We start from the raw sequence: 17,664 nt of genomic DNA on the forward strand, positions 1-17,664 counted from the left end.
TTCAAATGACTGCAGCTAGGAGGTTTACATCATCACCCTTGGGAAACTATCACACAGTCTAATGGATTTCACCGTGATTACCTCCCTTCCCCCCAGCGATCCATCCCAAATTTCTCTATGTTTAAATCTGTCTCTTTTCTTCTTATGGTGTATCGTCAGGTTAGGAAAAAGTCACGAAGAACAATGTAAATAGCCAAGATTTCACCTTCTGGTCTCTAGCACCAAAATGGGATTGGTCCCGATGGTCTCTGTTTAGAATGTTGTAGGCAAACTGAACACCATTGCCTTTTATACTCACATATGATCGTTCCCTTTTCTTGGGAAAGCAGTTCTGTGTTTGCAGTCATGATAAAGGCATGCTTGACATGATTCACTCCGCCCTGTCCCTCTGATCTCCCTCAGAAACAACAGCACATCGCCCAGGACGAGGTGCTCTCTGCATTTGGAGAACAGAGGAAAAACATTCTCACTTTGGGAGCATGGAACTGATGATTCAGTCTTTCTTAATCGCCTACCAACCAGCCAAGCTACCTGATCATATTGCAAGTCCTCGGGTGACACCAGAACTTTAGACCTTCAAGTTGAACAAGAAAGACTGGGTCTTTTCCCTGTCACAATGCTCTCCCTCTCGTATGTGCAAACAGAGAGGCAGGAACCAGTAGAAACTAGAGGAAAGATAGCAGCGGGGGTGTAGAGAAAGCACTTGTATCAGCATCCCCTATTTATAACACATAATGGAGTCTCAATACATGGCCGGTCTGCAACTCATTAGGTCTCCTTAATTAAAGAGGATGGCCTCCTGGCGGCTTTATTTCCTTGGGTTTGCATTTGATGATTATGATCACCACAATATGAGCGAGACGGTCATGTCCTGTTCTGAGAGAGGACCATTCTTCTGAGGGGCAATGATGCTGGGAAAACACTAATGAGTTCGGAGCATAGCCGCGGTCAAATCGCAGCTCCCGGCTGACCCACAAGCTAGGTTTCCTGACACAGTCCTCCTGAGTGATTGTGCAAAGTGTAACTGTGGCAGAGCAATCAGATAGGAAGGAAACGATGCTCTATGGTGTCTGAATGATGACAAGAGCATAGTGTGCAGATGACCACACACCTTTCTATCTTGTTGCATCTACTTCTGGACTCTTGGCCTTCATCCACTGCTGTGTCTCTTACACTTCCTCCTATGTCAGGCTTGCCTTTCATCTTTGTTTATGGCCTATTTCAGTAAAAGGTAATTTATTTATGTTTATGTATGTGCATATACCACTGCTGTCTCCAGACACACCAGAAGAGGGCATCAGATCCCCATCACTAATGGTTGTGAGCCACCGTGTGGTTTCTGAGAATTGAACCCAGGACCTCTGGAAGAGCAGTCAGTGCTCTTAACCGCTGAGCCATCTTGCTAGACCAGACTTTGACTTTCATGTAAACCTTTTCAAATGCATTTAGACTTGGGTTCTGTGCCGTGTGTGGCCTCTTCTTAGTTCATCTCTTCCTTGCTTTACAATACCGGATCTTCACTAATGTGTTTTGTGCTGCCCGTTGTCCTCCATTTTACTTATAAACAAGTTCTATCTGATTTAATTTCTCTAAAATCTAACGGTATGTGTCAACTTGATTGGAAAATGGGTGCCCAGGTAGACAGTAAAATATAATTTCTGGATGTGTCTGTGAAGATGTGTTCTAGGAGATGGAAGCATTTGAATCAGCTGACTGAGTAGAGATGAGCTGCCCTTTGCTATGGGTGTCATCCAAACCAAGGACGTAAACAGAGCAAGAGGACAGGTGTAAGTGAGAGAAAGGGACTTTGCCTTGCTGGGTGGGGGGCCCAGTTCCTGCTGCCTTTGGATGATGGTGTTTCATGTTGTAAAGCCTTTCTGAGCCTTGGTTTGTGAGTAGCAGGTTTCAGGACTTCTCAGTCACCATAATCCATGAGCCAATTCCTCTTACTAGATGCTGTAGCGGTAATCTGGCTAACCACTCTGTGCTCCCGACAGGTGTGTGCACCAGTTAATTTTAAATATGCCTTGACTAGCTCAAAGGCTGGGCAGTTCTAATCCTCCCCACCGCTAGCAAACGATTCCCCCGGTACTCCTGACTTAATGCCCTCTAATTTATATTTTATCGTTGTTGTCCTAGCTCCTTCTGGGTGGCCCCCTAATCTTTGCTGCCTAGGACGCTTCTGAGCAGCTCTTCTTACCTACATTTCAGATGATTTTACTTCTGCAGCTCTAAATCTGATCGGTCTCCTTCTGAATCATGGTGATTCTCCCCTCCTTTCACCCACGCAATCTAAAGGTCCCACCTCAGTCTACCTGCCCAGCCATTGGCCATTGGCTCTTTACTGAACATAAAAAAAAATGGAGACAGGGAGCTTCAGCGTTTGGACATGCAGATTCCCAATTTGGGGGTGGTGGTGGTGGTGGATAAATCAAAGCATTAGAACCAATCCTCAATATCTCACATTTTCTGTCCAATTTTTTTTTTAAAAAGGAAGGCTCTTCTCTCAGATATAGAGCATAACCATAACAATTGTGTAAATTACAAAGTATGACATACAATTAACATATTTGTAAATTAGATAAAGTATAATCTATACTCAAATTGTTTATATTTTTGCCTGTATCATCATCTGAAAACCATCCTTTTAACTCTGTATCATCTCCCTCAATGCTAAACAATTTGAGTTTGATTATGAGACTATAACTAGTCTTCCACCCCACCAGAAGCCCAAGAATGAATTCTATATTACCTGAATATTTAGGAAACACAAAAACATAGCTTTTCTGAGCCTTGGTTTGTAAGTGGTAGGTTTGAGGACTTCTCAGCCTCCATAATCCCATGAGCCAATTCCTCTTAATAGACACCACCCCCTCATCTATGTAGGCCTCACTGGTTCTGTTGTTCCAGAAAACCATGACTAACCCAAATATTGTAAGAAGTCCTGGTGTCTCGTGAGACAAGTCTACCTTGTTATTTTTCCAAAATTGTCCCCCATTATCCTTTGTCCTTTGATTTTCATATAAAAAATTGATTCAGCTCTTCCAGTGGCATAAGGGTAGGGATAAAGATATCATAAGATTATAGGATTATAGACACTTGAGCTGACTTACGCTGCTACTTTGAGATGCTACTAAATACACTAAAGAACGAGTTACCTGTGCTAACTCACTTAACACCATGGTATTCTGGGAGGTGGGCACTTGTCATTACCCCCTCAGTTCAGACGATGGGAGTGGGGGATGGGAGGATTAAGTAATTTAACTGGGATTCTAGATTACAAGGCATTTAGCGCACAGGCTTAAATCCATTGTCATGTGAGATTACATACCCATAAGTGGTATCTCTGATGCCAAATGATTATATATGAGCTCAACACTATGTATAATTCAGAGCTTCTCTGGGCATTCAAAAACTCAAAAACTGTAGTGCATTCACTAGCAAGGTGAGTAATTTAAAATCATTATCAAATCATGTCACCAAAGAAGACACTAAGGCACAGAGGGTACATGCTCTAATGCCCTTTACAAATCCTACTGCAGAAGACTTAACCTGAACATGCGGGGATGAAGAACTTCCCCACATAACAGCTTCCTCTTCCACTCCTCATTGTTTTCTGAGCTGACAGCTCTTAGCAGACAATTGGATAATACAACCAAACAGCACAGGGTACTCCTGGTCCCAGGGCAAAGACCTTCGCCTTCCATGAAGCATGGAGCTGTTGCGGTATAATTAAAAAAGGTTTCTCTTATTCCACACTAGTGCTGGCACCGTAGGGCCACATGGCATCTGTGAATATTTTCATCTCAGTCAGCAAAGCGTCTCACCCACTAAGCTCCATCCCATCACACTGCTGATGGCTACTCTCTGAGCCCAGCGAGAATCTCTCTACCCATCTAGTTCCCAAGGCAGGTTGTCACCATGCCAGAAATATACATGCCAATTCTGTGGTGGCCCAGTGTCCTGCCACCACACACTCTCTTGAACTCAATTAAATCACCACATGAAAGAACACACCACAAGATAACCTCTGATCTAATTGTTAAGATATAACTGCCCACCTGAATAGGATGTAGTTTGCTCATCTAGACATACAAAGCCCTGTACAGTCCATCCCTTAAGAATAATCATAACAACCTGTAAATGTACAGAGAGAAATCTTAACAAACATCCGCTGCCATGTTCTTTCTCAGCTGCTCCCTTCTCCTCCAGTTTCCTCCTCCTCTAAAACTTTTCTCCCGCCCATCCTTCCTTCTCATCCAATGACAGGCCTCGCTCTATCCTTTCACCTGCATAATGACACCATCCTACAGGAACTAAGCAAATGGAAACATACCTTGAGATGGCTAAGTTGGTAAAGTGTTTGCTATGCATGAGAAACTGAGTTCAGATCCACAGGACCCACATAAAAAGCAGGGCGCAGCAACGTACCCCAGTAATGCTACCAGCATTGAGGTGGAGACACAAAGTCCCCCAGGGGGTGGTTAACTATCTAGCCTAGCTTAAGGGACAAGTTCCAGGCTCACTGGGAGACTCTGTGAAAAGCTAGGGTTGGAGAATAGTTATGGTGGGCACCTGATGTCAATCTCTGACCTCTACACGCATGGATACCCGGGCACAAGGTGTGCAAGCACTGGCACACATGCAGCCTGTGGTCTCTGGGATGCACAGTGACACTTTCGCTGATATTAAAACTTACTGGTGGTACAGAATGTGGCACCACCTAAGAGAACTCCCTCACCTGTGATCCCTGCCAATCAACAGGACATGTACGTTTCCTAGGAAGTCTGTGAGAAAAGCTGCCAGTCTGGCGACGCTGAGAGTGAGCCTGCCGGAGCAGATTACATGGACAGCAATTAAAAAGCAAACATTGGTTAGGAGCTGTCGAGTGAGCCAAAGAGAAGTGTGTCAGAAGGAGCTGCTTGCCAACTCCAGCTGCTGGTTAGAGTTCGCAGTGTTCTGTACAAATCTCTTCTAGGCCTCCTGTGTGCCCACTGACTTTGCACAAGCCACTCCGAGTGGCTCTGTTTCATTATCTATAAGTGGCGCTCTCCATGAGGAAAGGGAATGAGCCTGGACTGAAGGAGCTTAAACCTGAGGATGGCAGAGGTGCACCACTTCTGGGTGCACAGATGGTGAGGTAGCAGTTAGGGAGGGGTCACAGGATGAGTTCAGTAGAACATTCGCTGGAGTCCTTGAGAGCTGTATTCTCTACACCGTTATCTGCTAGGCACCTTTGGCAACTCGTGTAACTAAAGAGTGTTCATTCAGGAAAGTTACAGAGAGTTGTGAAACATCTAGGGGAAGAGAAGTCGCATGTTACAGTATCCTTGCTGAAAGTCAGAGAGAGGAGAGAGAGGAGAGAGAGGAGAGAGAGGAGAGAGAGAGAGGAGAGAGAAGAGAGAGAGAGAGAGAGAGAGAGAGAGAGAGAGAGAGAGAGAGGAGAGAAAGAGAAGAGAGAAACAGAGAGACAGAGAGAGACAGAGACAGAGAGACAGAGAGAGACAGAAACAGACAGAGAGACAGAGAGAGACAGAGACAGAGAGACAGAAACAGAGACAGAGACAGAGAGAGACAGAGACAGAACAGACAGAGAGAGACATTACTTTCTTCAGGCTCCATTGGAAGAGACAGTAAAATATACAGAAATTTAAAACACACCTGTTTTGTGGAAGTCTATAATAAAGAGGACTATAATGGTCCTCTATTTTCTGGAGTTAGAGTCCAAACCCTCAACTAGTAGCTGCATGAGACTGTGGATAGATATATATTCTGCTTGCTGTACATCCTGTGCATACCTATGGCAAGGTTTAACTTGTAAATTAGACACAGTAAATGATGGAAATAATAAAATACAGCAGTTATAATGTTATTAGTTGTATGAGCATACTCTCTGTTTCTGGGGTTTCTTGTCCTCCTTGTCATATAATGCTATGGGATGGCACAGTTCCTAGGTAAAAGGATGAAGGCAGGTCACTGTGACATTAAGCTACCACATACTGGTCACTTGACCATAAGCACTGTGATATTATGACAGTTGGTCTTGTAACTGAGCAGCTACTAAGTAACTATTGGGAGAATAGCACATACAATGTGGATACACTGGATAAAAGGATGATTGACATCCCGAGGGGGATGGAACTGAGCCGCATAAGACTTTAATACACAATAATGAGTGGCATACAATGTAAAACTAGCACATTTTTATTTCTCTGAATAAACTAGTGACTTATTTGATATTTAATATCTTCAGAACATGGTTGACCTCTGGTAACTGAAATAAAATCATGGAGAAGAGCCACTGTGAGGTGGCAGAAGAAGGAGGGTGTCACACTAAGTTACAGTTGGTACCGGAGCCAGTGGTGGAGGGACAAGCGGAGGAGGCACAGTGGAAGACTTATTCATATATGTGGGGACTGGAGTTTATGCACTCAAAGATGACAACCCTGGTGGGAGAAGACAGGCCCGAGAGTGAAAGGCCAGTCTTCTGCCCTGGCTCTGCCATCTCCTGAGAGCAAGATGGAAAGTGATCCCTGAAACCCCGCCCACTTTGAGGGCAAGATGGAAAGTGATCCCTGAAACCCCGCCCACTTTGAGGGCAAGATGGAAAGTGATCCCTGAAACCCCGCCCACTTTGAGGGCAAGATGGAAAGTGATCCCTGAAACCCCGCCCACTTTGAGAGACCTGACTTGGCCATGCTCCATTTTTCAGAGAAAAATGTCTTGACCTTTAGGAAAGAGTAACAGGAAGGAAGCAGTAAAAACCAGATGCCTCGGTTCAGGTGGGAAGCAGGGAGATAATGTGGCGATTTGTGCCGCCAGGTGAAGACTTCTAGCTGAGCTTCCCTGCAGACCAGAATTATAAACCTGATCTCACAACTGTCAACCAAAACAGCCCTTCTCCCTTCTGAGCTGCCCACTGACAGGCTGCTCCATGGCCTGTGGCTTCTAGCATGCTGATTTGGACCCCAGGAGATGTCTTTAAAATCAAAACAAAGCCATTCCTCAGAAAATTGGACATTCCACTACCCAAGGACCCAGCTATACCTCTCCTGGGTATACCCAAAAGATGCTCTAATATACAACAAAACACAGGCTTCACTATGTTCATAGCAGCCTTATTTATAATAGCCAGAAGCTGGAAAGAACCTAGATGCCCTTCAACAGAGGAATGGATTAAAAAAATGTGGTACATCTACACAATGGAGTACTACTCAGCTATCAAAAACAATGACTTCATGAAATTCATAGGCAAATGGAATGAACTAGAAAATATCATCCTGAGGTAACTCAATCACAGAAAAACACACTTGGTATGCACTCATTGATAAGTGGATATTAGCCAAAAGGCTCAAATTACCCAAGATGCAATTCACAGACCACAGGAAGCTCAAGAAGAAGGATCACCAAAATGCCGATGCTCCCACTCCTTCTTAAAAGGGGAAAAATATCCATAGGAGGGGATATGGAAGCAAAGTTTAGAGCAGCGACTCAAGGAAAGGCCATTCAGAGCCTGCCCCACATGTGGCCCATATATATATATATATACGGCCACCAAAACTAAATAAGATTGATGAAGCTAGAAAATGCATGCTGAAAGGGACCAGATATAGATCTCTCCTGAGAGACAGAACCAGAGCATGTCCAATACAGAGGTCAACACTAGCAGCAAATCACTGAACTGAGAACAGGACCCCCTTGGGGGGAATTAGAGGAAGTATTGAAAGAGTTGAAGGAGTTTGCAACCCCATAAGAACAACAATGCCAACCAACCAGAGCTTCCAGGGACTAAACCACTACCGAAAGACTATACATGGACTGACCCAGGGCTCCAACTGCATATGTAGCAGAGAATAGCCTTGTTGGGGCATCAGGGGAAGGGGAAGCCCTTGGTCCTGCCAAGGTTGGACCCCCAGTTCAGGGGAATATGGGGGGCAGTAAGGGGAATGGATGGGGGGAATACCCATATGGGGGAGGGGGAAGGGAGGGAATGGGGGCTTATGGACAGGAAACCAGGAAGGGGAATAACATTTGAAATGTAAGTAAAGAAACATATCTAATAAAAAATTTAAAAATATATAACCTGAAAAAAACCACCAAGGTGTTTGGGCCTACAGTTTTGAACCCCTATAACCACAAGTATTAACAGTTACAAATAATGTTCCCACAATATATCTCCAGTGGCAAATAACATCAACGCGGTAAGAAAATCTTGTTAAGAATAGACTATTAATGTGACGAAAAATATATTTAAGTTGAAGCATGTAAACGAGATCCCTAGATTTTTTTTTCTTCAAAAAATAGATAACTAAATACCAGGGAAAATGAGAACTTTGGTTTATCATCTATTGTGACTGGTCAGGAAAAATGAGACTATTAATAAATGCTTCATATTTGTCTTCATTTTTTAAAATAGAAAAAAAAGGAGAAAAAAATCACCTTCAAAAAAAAAAAACAAAAAAAAAAAACAAAAAACCAAAACTACCTCCCAGTGCTAGGGAGGTTGGAGGGCAGGAACCGGAGCTCGAGCAGCCTGGGGTGGGGAATTGGAAGCCAACCTCAGTCACAGACCTTGTCTTAAGAACAGCCAGGGAAGAAAGGAGAACAAAGTGTAATGCTGTATCTATGGAAATGCTCTGATGAAACCTATGACCTCGTGACTCTAAAAAAGTAACTTTAAAGGTAATTACAAGATGAAAAAAAGCTCAAGTTCTAAAAAAAAAAAAAAATCTCCACAATAAGAAATGAAACAAGGTTAAGAGCACTGACTGCCCTGTCCTGAGTTCAAAACCACATGGTGGGGGGCTGGGGATTTAGCTCAGTGGTAGAGTGCTTACCTAGGAAGTGCAAGGCCCTGGGTTCGGTCCCCAGCTCCGAAAAAAAAGAACCAAAAAAAAAAAAAAAAAACCACATGGTGGCTCACACCCATCTGTAATGAGATCTGATGCCCTCTTATGGGGTGTCTGAGGACAGCTACAGTGTGTATATATACATGTATGCATGTATATGTATAATATGTATATATATGTATATATATATATATAACATAAATACTTTTTAAAAAGTGAAACATAATTCAAGACTACAATAAAACAAGTAGCATCTAGGGGCATGGCTTGCTGGGAGAGCATTTGATGCCAAAGGTCCCGTGTTCTAGCTGCAATACCGACCAATCAAGCAGCCAGACCCAGCTGCCTATGCAGTGGGACTGTGCCACAAGTTTGCTTTCCAAAAAGGAGTCTGATATCAGCAAGGAGTGGACAACATGAAGCCTATTCGACATGTGTGGTGGTTCCAGATCGTTCCTCAGACCTTGCCAGCCTCACATTCTGGGCACCCGACACCATATCTCCCAATACTGGAGGTTCAGTGTGCACATGGACAGCAGAGTCAGTTTAGTGCTCCAGCCTTTGTCTCAAATCAGCATCTCCTTAAAGGTGGGGCATGGGGGTGTTGGTGGCACCTGACACCGTACCGTTGGTAGTCATCCTTCAGAGTTTTCCAGTTTTTCATGGGACAGGATTCAGAGTTGTCTCTCAGTTTGATGAAAATGCCTTTAATGCCCAAAAGCTTAACATAAAGTTATAACATCCACCATCCAAAATGAATGATGCCCAGTTATACACATCACCATTGCTAGAATTTAACCTTGTACACCACGGATACTTTTCCAATCAATATGATCCGCGTGTAAGCTAACCTTTGACCGCCTTAAGTAAGATAACTACCAGACCCACTATAATATGGTCCAGAGGACAGTCAGGTTAATGAAGGGTCGAAAGGGGCCAGGGACTACCGATATTATGAACTAAAGAACGTAAATCAGAAGTGTGCCAGAGCCTAATGGATATGGAAGGTAAATATGAAAGCCCATATTGAGGTTAATTGGGTTTCGTCTACTTCCAAGAAGCCCGAGCCGGCCAAACCTCGTTATGACCGGAGCATTAGAATAGAAACATGTATATCAGCAAAGCTGTCCACAAGGCCTGGTTTGCCCTGTTTTTATGCAAGACAACAACTTGTTGGTACCCAGAGATGTGGTGGTAAATTGATTATCCCATCCCGATGCTTACGTCGGTCTACCCAGCTGTCCTGTGGGTATATGAAAGCCTGACCTACAGAATGGAGAAGTATTATAAAAGCAGTGGAAGCTAGAATTTGCTACCCCTTAACATGACAATGCACAATCAAACATTGTATGTCCCTCGATCTTGTCTACAAGCCCTATCAGATTCCAGACACCCCACACAACCAATCTTTTTTGACCTGCTTCCTTACCATTACAGGATGACATTAAAATTTCCAGCACCCACATGGTGGTTCACAGCCATCTTGTAAGTCCAAGTTTGGGGGGATCCAGGTCCCCATTCTGTCCTCCAAGAACACTACGTACATATGGTGCATAGACACATATGCAGACAAAATACCCATGCACATAGAATAAAAAGGATTCTTTTTAAAAAGACTATACAACTCTGTTACACATATGATATTTTTAAAGATTTGTGTGTGTGTGTGTGTGTGAGAGAGAGAGAGAGAGAGAGAGAGAGAGAGAGAGAGAGAGAGAGGAGGGAGGGAGAGAGAGGGGGAGAGGGAGAGGGAGAAGGAGGAGAGGGAGAGGGGGAGGGAGAGGGAGAGGGAGCCGGAGAGGGAGAGGGGGAGGGAGAGGGAGAGGTGGTGCCTAAAGAGGCTAGCCAGGGCATTAAATCCTTTGGAACTGGAGTTACAGGTAGTTGTGAGTCTCCCAATATGGATTCTGGGAACTTCGTCCTCTACACAAGAAGGAGCATCCTTAGTGGCTGAGTCGTGGCTCTGCCCTCTACACATATTTGAAACACTATCTCTATATAACAGAAGAAACATATTTCAGAATTTTTCTAGCATGATCATTTATATGAACTGGGGGAGTCCATTCCATTACTTTACTGTCACTACTGTGATTTTTTTCCAGATTCTTTGAGGTTGTTTTTTGCTTGTTTTTTTTTTTTTCAATATTTTTAAATTCCTCAATGCTACCATTTTTGACTCCTCAGGAAATAGGAAAATGCTGTCCTGTTTCCTTTCACACCAAGCCTCATGCTGCTACATGAGTCACCTCCTCTCAAATGGTATAACCCCAATTCTCAGTGGCTTCCAGCAACTCATGTTTATAACAGGGCCCCGAACCTTTGTAAGTCCCCAGACATTAACACAACTGACTCCATGACAGAGGTGGACCATTCAGGCTGTAAAAATCAGCACTAGACAGCACCACCTGCCAAAACTAAAACAAAGGCCTGGTCCACAAAGTCCATACATAGTTCTGGCAAAGTCTCTAAATGTACTAACCTTGCCTTTCGGCTTCTGTAATTCCACTCTGGCTAACTGTCCTTGTTAATGGAAGTATGTCAGAATGTCAAACAAAACAAAACAACAACCAGAACATAGATTTTGTATTTAAAAAACTCACCCTGAGAAAGGCTTGGGGTTACATTGGGATCCGGAACACCCCAACTAATCACTGGTTGGCTGATAAAGACTTTTCTATTGACTTAAACCCATGTCTGAGCAGTCTAGCTGTGGTTATCCCACAGCATATTGTCCTGCCTTGATGAAGGCATTGGGGTTGACTGCAGTCTGCTGTAGTCTGTGGCTCAGTTCTGAGTTATATGCCTGTTGTTGGTCTGTTCCATGAAGTATGTCTGTCTGTCTGTCTGTCTGTCTGTCTGTCTGTCTGTCTGTCTGTCTCTCTCTCTCTCTCTCTCTCTCTCTCTCTTTCTTTCTTTCTTTCTTTCTTTCTTTCTTTCTTTCTTTTCTTCTGGGAGTACAGGCTTCACTGGGCATATCTTTCTTGACCGCGAGGGTCACAGTTTCAACCATGAATAGGAAATGGTAACTTGGGCAAGGAAAAAGTCTACTTCTTCATTAATGGAGAGGCCACTGTTCAACAAATGGACTCCCAGACAAATGAAAGCTCAAGCTTCTGGCGTCTCAAGAGAAGTCAGCATATCAAATATTTATATAAACCTCCTGGTGTGTGTAAGTTTGTGTGTGTGTCTGTGTGTGTGTCTGTCTGTGTGTGTCTGTGTATGTCTGTGTGTGTGTCTGTGTGTGTGTCTGTGTATGTGTCTCTGTGTGTGTCTCTCTGTGTGTATGTCTGTGTGTGTGTGTCTGTGTATGTCTGTGTGTGTCTCCCTGTGTGTGTCTGTGTGTCTGTGTGTGTGTGTGTGTGTCTGTCTGTCTGTCTGTCTGTCTGTGTATCTGTGTATGCTATGTGTAACATACAGGTGGATTACACAGGTATGGATACCTTTACCTTTATAGAGGCTGGAGGAGGAGATAAGTATCCTGCTCTCTCACTCTCCATATTATTCTTTGAGGCAGGGTCTCTCACTGCACCTAGAGTTTGACTGGCGGTCAGCAAACCCCAGTGTTTCTGCTGTCTCTATCATCCAAAGTACCAAGATAATCGCACAGGTGTAAGCATACCTGGGTTTTTAATGTGAATGCTATGATCCAAACTTGGGTCACCATGCTCTTATCCACTGAGCCATTTCTCTACCCTTAACCGCCTCCTTTTTAGAGTTTGAGAAACTAGTCTCACTAAACACTCACCATGATATAAGGCATCCAGGGTATCCAAACCCCAAACCTGGACCACATTTCAAAACTTGCCGTCCTCTTCTTAGGGATATACGTGAGTCGTGATGGGTTCCTGGTGCAATGACACTCAGACAGTCAGTGCTCACCTGGCCAGAGCCACCACAACTCCAGGGACAGTTCGGAACTCAGATATTGCTCTCACACACATGCCTAGGTTTTCCTGGCCTTGGGTTATCTGAGCTGGGCCATCTCCCAGGAGAAGACTTCCGGGCTGATTGAGGTTAGATTAGAGCTCAGATGGCAAAGGAAGAAGAAATAATAGGCTGAGAGATTGCCTCATTTGCCTCTTTAAATTTTCATGGAGAGGGCAATTTGTTAACAAGGGGGTGGTCTCAAGGCAGAGGAGCATCAATAATTCAGCAGAGACCATCAAGCTGCAAATAGCCCCTCCGTGCCCAGCTGAGGTCCTGCCTGCCACCCCAGCTCTATGCAGATCTCAGAGAAAGGGTGGGGCCGCCTCAGTCCTGCCTCTCCTCTCCCAGTTCTCAGCCGAACTGGAAACTCAGGCTACAGAGGCTCTGGCTTCATGATGACAAGCTAGGTGCAGGCTGAATACCAGTGTTCCCCATGGAAGGGGCTGGAAACCGGCGCTTTCCCCAAGAAGATCACGGTGTAGAGATACTGCCTGTCAGATGGTGGCTAGGGGTTGATAAACGATTCTCCCCAACCCCTCCATACTTCATCCCCAGAACAAATGTTGCTTCGTCTCATTTGCTTGATTTGGGTCTTCCCAGCCTTGCTGGACAGTGATGGCCCTCTTCCAGGAGCAGGGAGGCTACACGGTACCAGAATCTGTGCTCCTGCCAAATTAGTTCCTCCGAATCCTCTTCAAGCTTGGGGTTTAATTTGTGATTTCTATATCCTTTCAGTCCTGTGGCACCTCCTCAAATAGTGGAGTGAGCCCAGCGGCCCCGGGTGAGCCCAGCGGCCCGGGGTGAGCCCAGCGGCCCGGGGTGAGCCCAGTGGCCTGGGGTGAGCTGTGGATTCTACTCGATGCACACAATAACAGCTAATGGCCGACAGGAAATCTGGAAGGTGACATTCAAAGAAAATTTTTTTGACGCCTGTGTAAAGCTGAGGACTGAGGGAATAACACCACGGCAGGAGAGTTTCACCTTTGACAATGTCCCTGTCTTCTCCCTTAGGTGCCCACTCACTCCCTCGGGAGCAAGAAACAAGCTGAGCTGGGGTGAGGAGAGCACAGGGCAGTTCTTGTCACCCACCTTTGTTTGTATGTCATAATCCCCTTCCGCTAATGCAGGGCTTCAGTCAATTGGTGTTCCCGTGTCCCCAAGGGAAGTGTTGTTATATGGAACAAAGGCACCATCTAGTCTTTTACTTTCCCTCAGCTACACCTTTACTGGTTCCTTGCTGACCAGATGAACTCTTAGTCACAGGTCCAGGATCTTTGCTTGAGGATGACTGGTAATCAACTGCAGAGCAAGAAGGAAGGAAGTTAAAACCCTAGAGAAGACCTGACACCAGCCCCTCTCTTTCCACATCCATGTAGGACAACCCACACAACATGGGCGGGAGGAAGGAAAGGGTAGCGGATGCTTGGGCGGTACATTCCGTCGTAGCCAGTCCTCAGTCGCTGATGGGGAGTCCCGACAGAAAGCGTTCTAAGTCGTAGAAAGTGTGCGATGCCCACTGCACTTGACAGCTTAGCAGCGCCACACGGGAGAGCAGTGTCACGAATGTGTGACTGACTGCTGTTTCCCAGCCTTGAGCCACGGGCCTGTGTGTGTCCTTTGCTTGGAAATAATCCAAATGCGAAACCTTGAGGTGGTTTGTGTGGAATGCACATAACGCTTGTACCACCATAAAACCATCATCGCATCAAACCAGGACTTGGAGCCAATCTACAGAAAGAACACAAAATATAAATCATCGTGATATGCGTCTGTACCGGTTCTATATGTTAAACACGGTGACTTTTACTTCTCTCTGGAAAGGCTTGTTGCTACTAGATGGTTTTAAGTTTTCAGAGCGCCTGCATGTGGAAAAGTAGTGCATATTTTTGTGTACAAAACATACGAACAGGGAGAGAGGCAGGCAAGAGTCTCTTGCCTGTCCAGAGTCTTCGTCTGTCTGATATGCTTTCTTCTCACCCCTCTGCCGCCTCCCTGGGCTGGTACAGCGCCTCTGAGCAGTCTGTGATGGGGCCCCTTGTAGATTTTTTTTTCTCAGCAGAACAGATGGCATGGGCTCTGTTAAAGGACAGCCCACACCCTACTCCTTGACTTCCAACTTCAAACAGTGCCCAGTCCACTCGGGAAAAAGATAAGGTTAAATTATGCTGGTGTCAGTGGGTCCTGCCCACCTCAACAGACCCACGGTTCACAACCAAGCCTCCCTCACTCTATGAACTGGCTGCAACTCCTCACTCGGTATCCGCTTCTCTGTGCTCCCATGTGCAATTCCCATGCTCCTACCTCCCGGACAACCTCTACCAAGACTTGTGGGCTGAATGTGGGATGCGATGCCATGGGTGCTACTCACGCCTCTATCACAGACCCGCCATTCTCTGCTGGCTGCCTGCCCCTACCACTAAGCTTCCTTGTCACTTACCGCTGTGTTAATTTTTAATCTCTCCCAGGTCTAACCATGCTACAGAGTAGACTCAGAATAAGTTATTCTTAATGAACACAATAATTAGTAAGGAAGTTAATCCTCGAAAGTGTACCAGGCTTATTCCCCCACTTGTTTATCTCATTCAAATCAGTTGGCTCAGGCAGATGCAATATCTTCGGCTTAGATGTTACTCTTCCGCTTAGCAAGACACAGAGCCCTGGGTGTGAAAGAATTCTATCTGTGTGAGAGGGGTTAGCATAGAGTTAACACATAGGTAATGGGTTAGGAGGACATATTTGCAACATTCAGAACAAGCAAAAGGAATTAAGGACTATTTTATTGAGTGAGTGTTTGTGAGTCAATAAGAAAGAGGCAACCTTGTATTGAAACAAGGTAATGCCCCAGTTCATCAAGGAAGAGAAAAGCATTAAAAGCAACTTCAGCCCCAGAAACAGAAATGGTAATTTTTTCCCATCCAATAAAATTACTAAAAAGTAAAAATACCCATGAAATATAACACTGATTGACTGTGTGTGCATTTCCTGGGATCTAACGTTTGTGTTCTGTAGTTGAGAAGGTTGAAATGAGTTTCACCGCACTACAGTCAAGGTCCGGAAGGCCCGTGTTCCTTCCTTTCCAGACCCTCTGTGAAGATTCTGCTTCCCTGCGCCCTCTAACCTCTGTAGGCTACCCACGTGCCTTAGCTTACTGCTGTCCCATGACAGCTTGGTTGCTTCTAATTTTTTCTTTCTCTTTTAATTTTTCTCTTAGACATATTGCTGCAACAAATCTTCAATTTTACACAGTGAAGTATGTGCATGTGTATATTTCTATACACATTCAGAAATTGGTGTCTGTAGCTTACATTCCTAGAATGGAAATTGCTGGTTATAGTGGACAGTATGGCGACCCTTTCCCAAAGTGTCTATGTCCCAATCCCTGGGACATAGCAAAGGAGACTGACATTGAAGAAGCAATTAAGTTTCCTCTTTGTCTGATGATAGAGAGATCATCTGAATTATCCAGGTGGCCCCAACACAATCACAGTGATCGACAGAGTTGAGGAGAGACTTAAAGATTTGAGCACTTGGCACTGGGAGACCGGCATGGCTCGATGTGGTGGAAATGGGATGATGGTGTACTCCTGGGTGTTGGCTAATTTCAGAAGTCAACTCCATAGCCCAGGAGATGCCTTGATGTTGGTCAAACATTACCCTGGGTGCTTATGTGAAAAAGAAGTTGGTGTTGGATAAAATGGCTGTTTAAACCCATGGACCAAATAAAGCAGATTGCTTTTCTCAACGTGGATAGGCATCCTCCAGTCACTGGAAGGCATGAATGACGCAAACAACCCGACTGTCCTCAGGAACAGAGGATTCTTCCTTTCTGGTGAGCTTTGAACTAGAACAGAAGCCTCTCCTCCCTCCTCTAATCAAACTGAAATGTTGGCACACCTTTATGTTTTAAGCTTAATTTAATTTTGTGTGTGTGTGTTGGGGGGTTGGCTTGCATGTATGACTGTGTGTGCCTCTTGCATGTCTGGTGCCCTCAGAGGCCAGAAGAACTGTCACATCCCCGGAAGTGGAGTTACAGATGGTTGTGAGCTGCCATGTGTGTGCTGGGAATCAAACTCGGGTCCTCTGGAAGAATAGCAAAGGCTCTTTACCATAGAGCCATCTTTCCTAGGTCTTGGTTGATGTTTGTAAGAGGCAATTCTTTACAATAACTCTCTCTATCTCTCTACCTATTTATCTATCATCTACCTATCTGTATATCTTTTATATATCACTTATCATCTGTCTGTCTGCCTATCTATCTATCTATCTATCTATCTATCTATCTATCTATCTGTCTATCTATCATCTTCTCCAACTCTGTTTTTCTGGAGAACCTGGGTAAATCCTGTTTTTTAAAAAGGATTTTATTATTCTCTCTCGGACACAGGAAATAAGAAGGCAGAGTTTTATGGACCAATTTGAAAAGGCTCTTCATGTGTAGAGTTACATGAAAAAATAAAATGTGTATATTTTATTTTATTCTGGTTTGCATACCGATGGAAAGGGTCGTTCTTAAATGCATGGCTCTGCAAACAATCATGTAGAAAGGGAGCGAAAGCTGCATGTAATGTCTATACAGTGATCATTCCTGGTAAGCATCAGAGACGGGTTGGACACAGGAGTGGAGGTGGTGGCTTTGATTTCTTACAGTGTGAAAGTATTTATGTACAGTGTGTGTGTGTGTGTGTGTGTGTGTGTGTGTGTTTAAGGAAACAAAAACATTCACATATCTGGGTGCAAGGCATTTTTTTTAACTTACCAAATTTAAAAGAAACAGGTTTAAAAGTTGGAAGGCCAGTGTGTGGATTTCCAGTAAGGGAGGGTCCTTCACGGTAACCACTAACAAGAGAACATTTCACAATAGAAAAATGCACAAGAAATCAAATCAGGG

At 44.5% G+C, this 17,664-nt stretch overlaps 1 long non-coding RNA gene across 1 annotated transcript in view; it reads left to right on the forward strand.

Annotated features, from left to right (window-relative positions):
• Positions 1-17,252, forward strand: part of LOC108352553 (uncharacterized) — a 44,221-nt gene extending 26,969 nt beyond the window's left edge. Inside the window, exons 3-4 of the long non-coding RNA XR_015635547.1 lie at positions 16,528-16,605; positions 17,161-17,252. This is a non-coding gene — a long non-coding RNA (uncharacterized LOC108352553). The remainder of the gene's footprint in view (positions 1-16,527; positions 16,606-17,160) is intronic.
• Positions 17,253-17,664: the final 412 nt, after the last annotated feature.

The sequence above is a fragment of the Rattus norvegicus genome, chromosome 13 (assembly GCF_021556685.1).
Source record: "Rattus norvegicus strain SHRSP/BbbUtx chromosome 13, alternate assembly SHRSP_T2T, whole genome shotgun sequence".
In the NCBI taxonomy this organism is placed as follows: domain Eukaryota; kingdom Metazoa; phylum Chordata; class Mammalia; order Rodentia; family Muridae; genus Rattus; species Rattus norvegicus.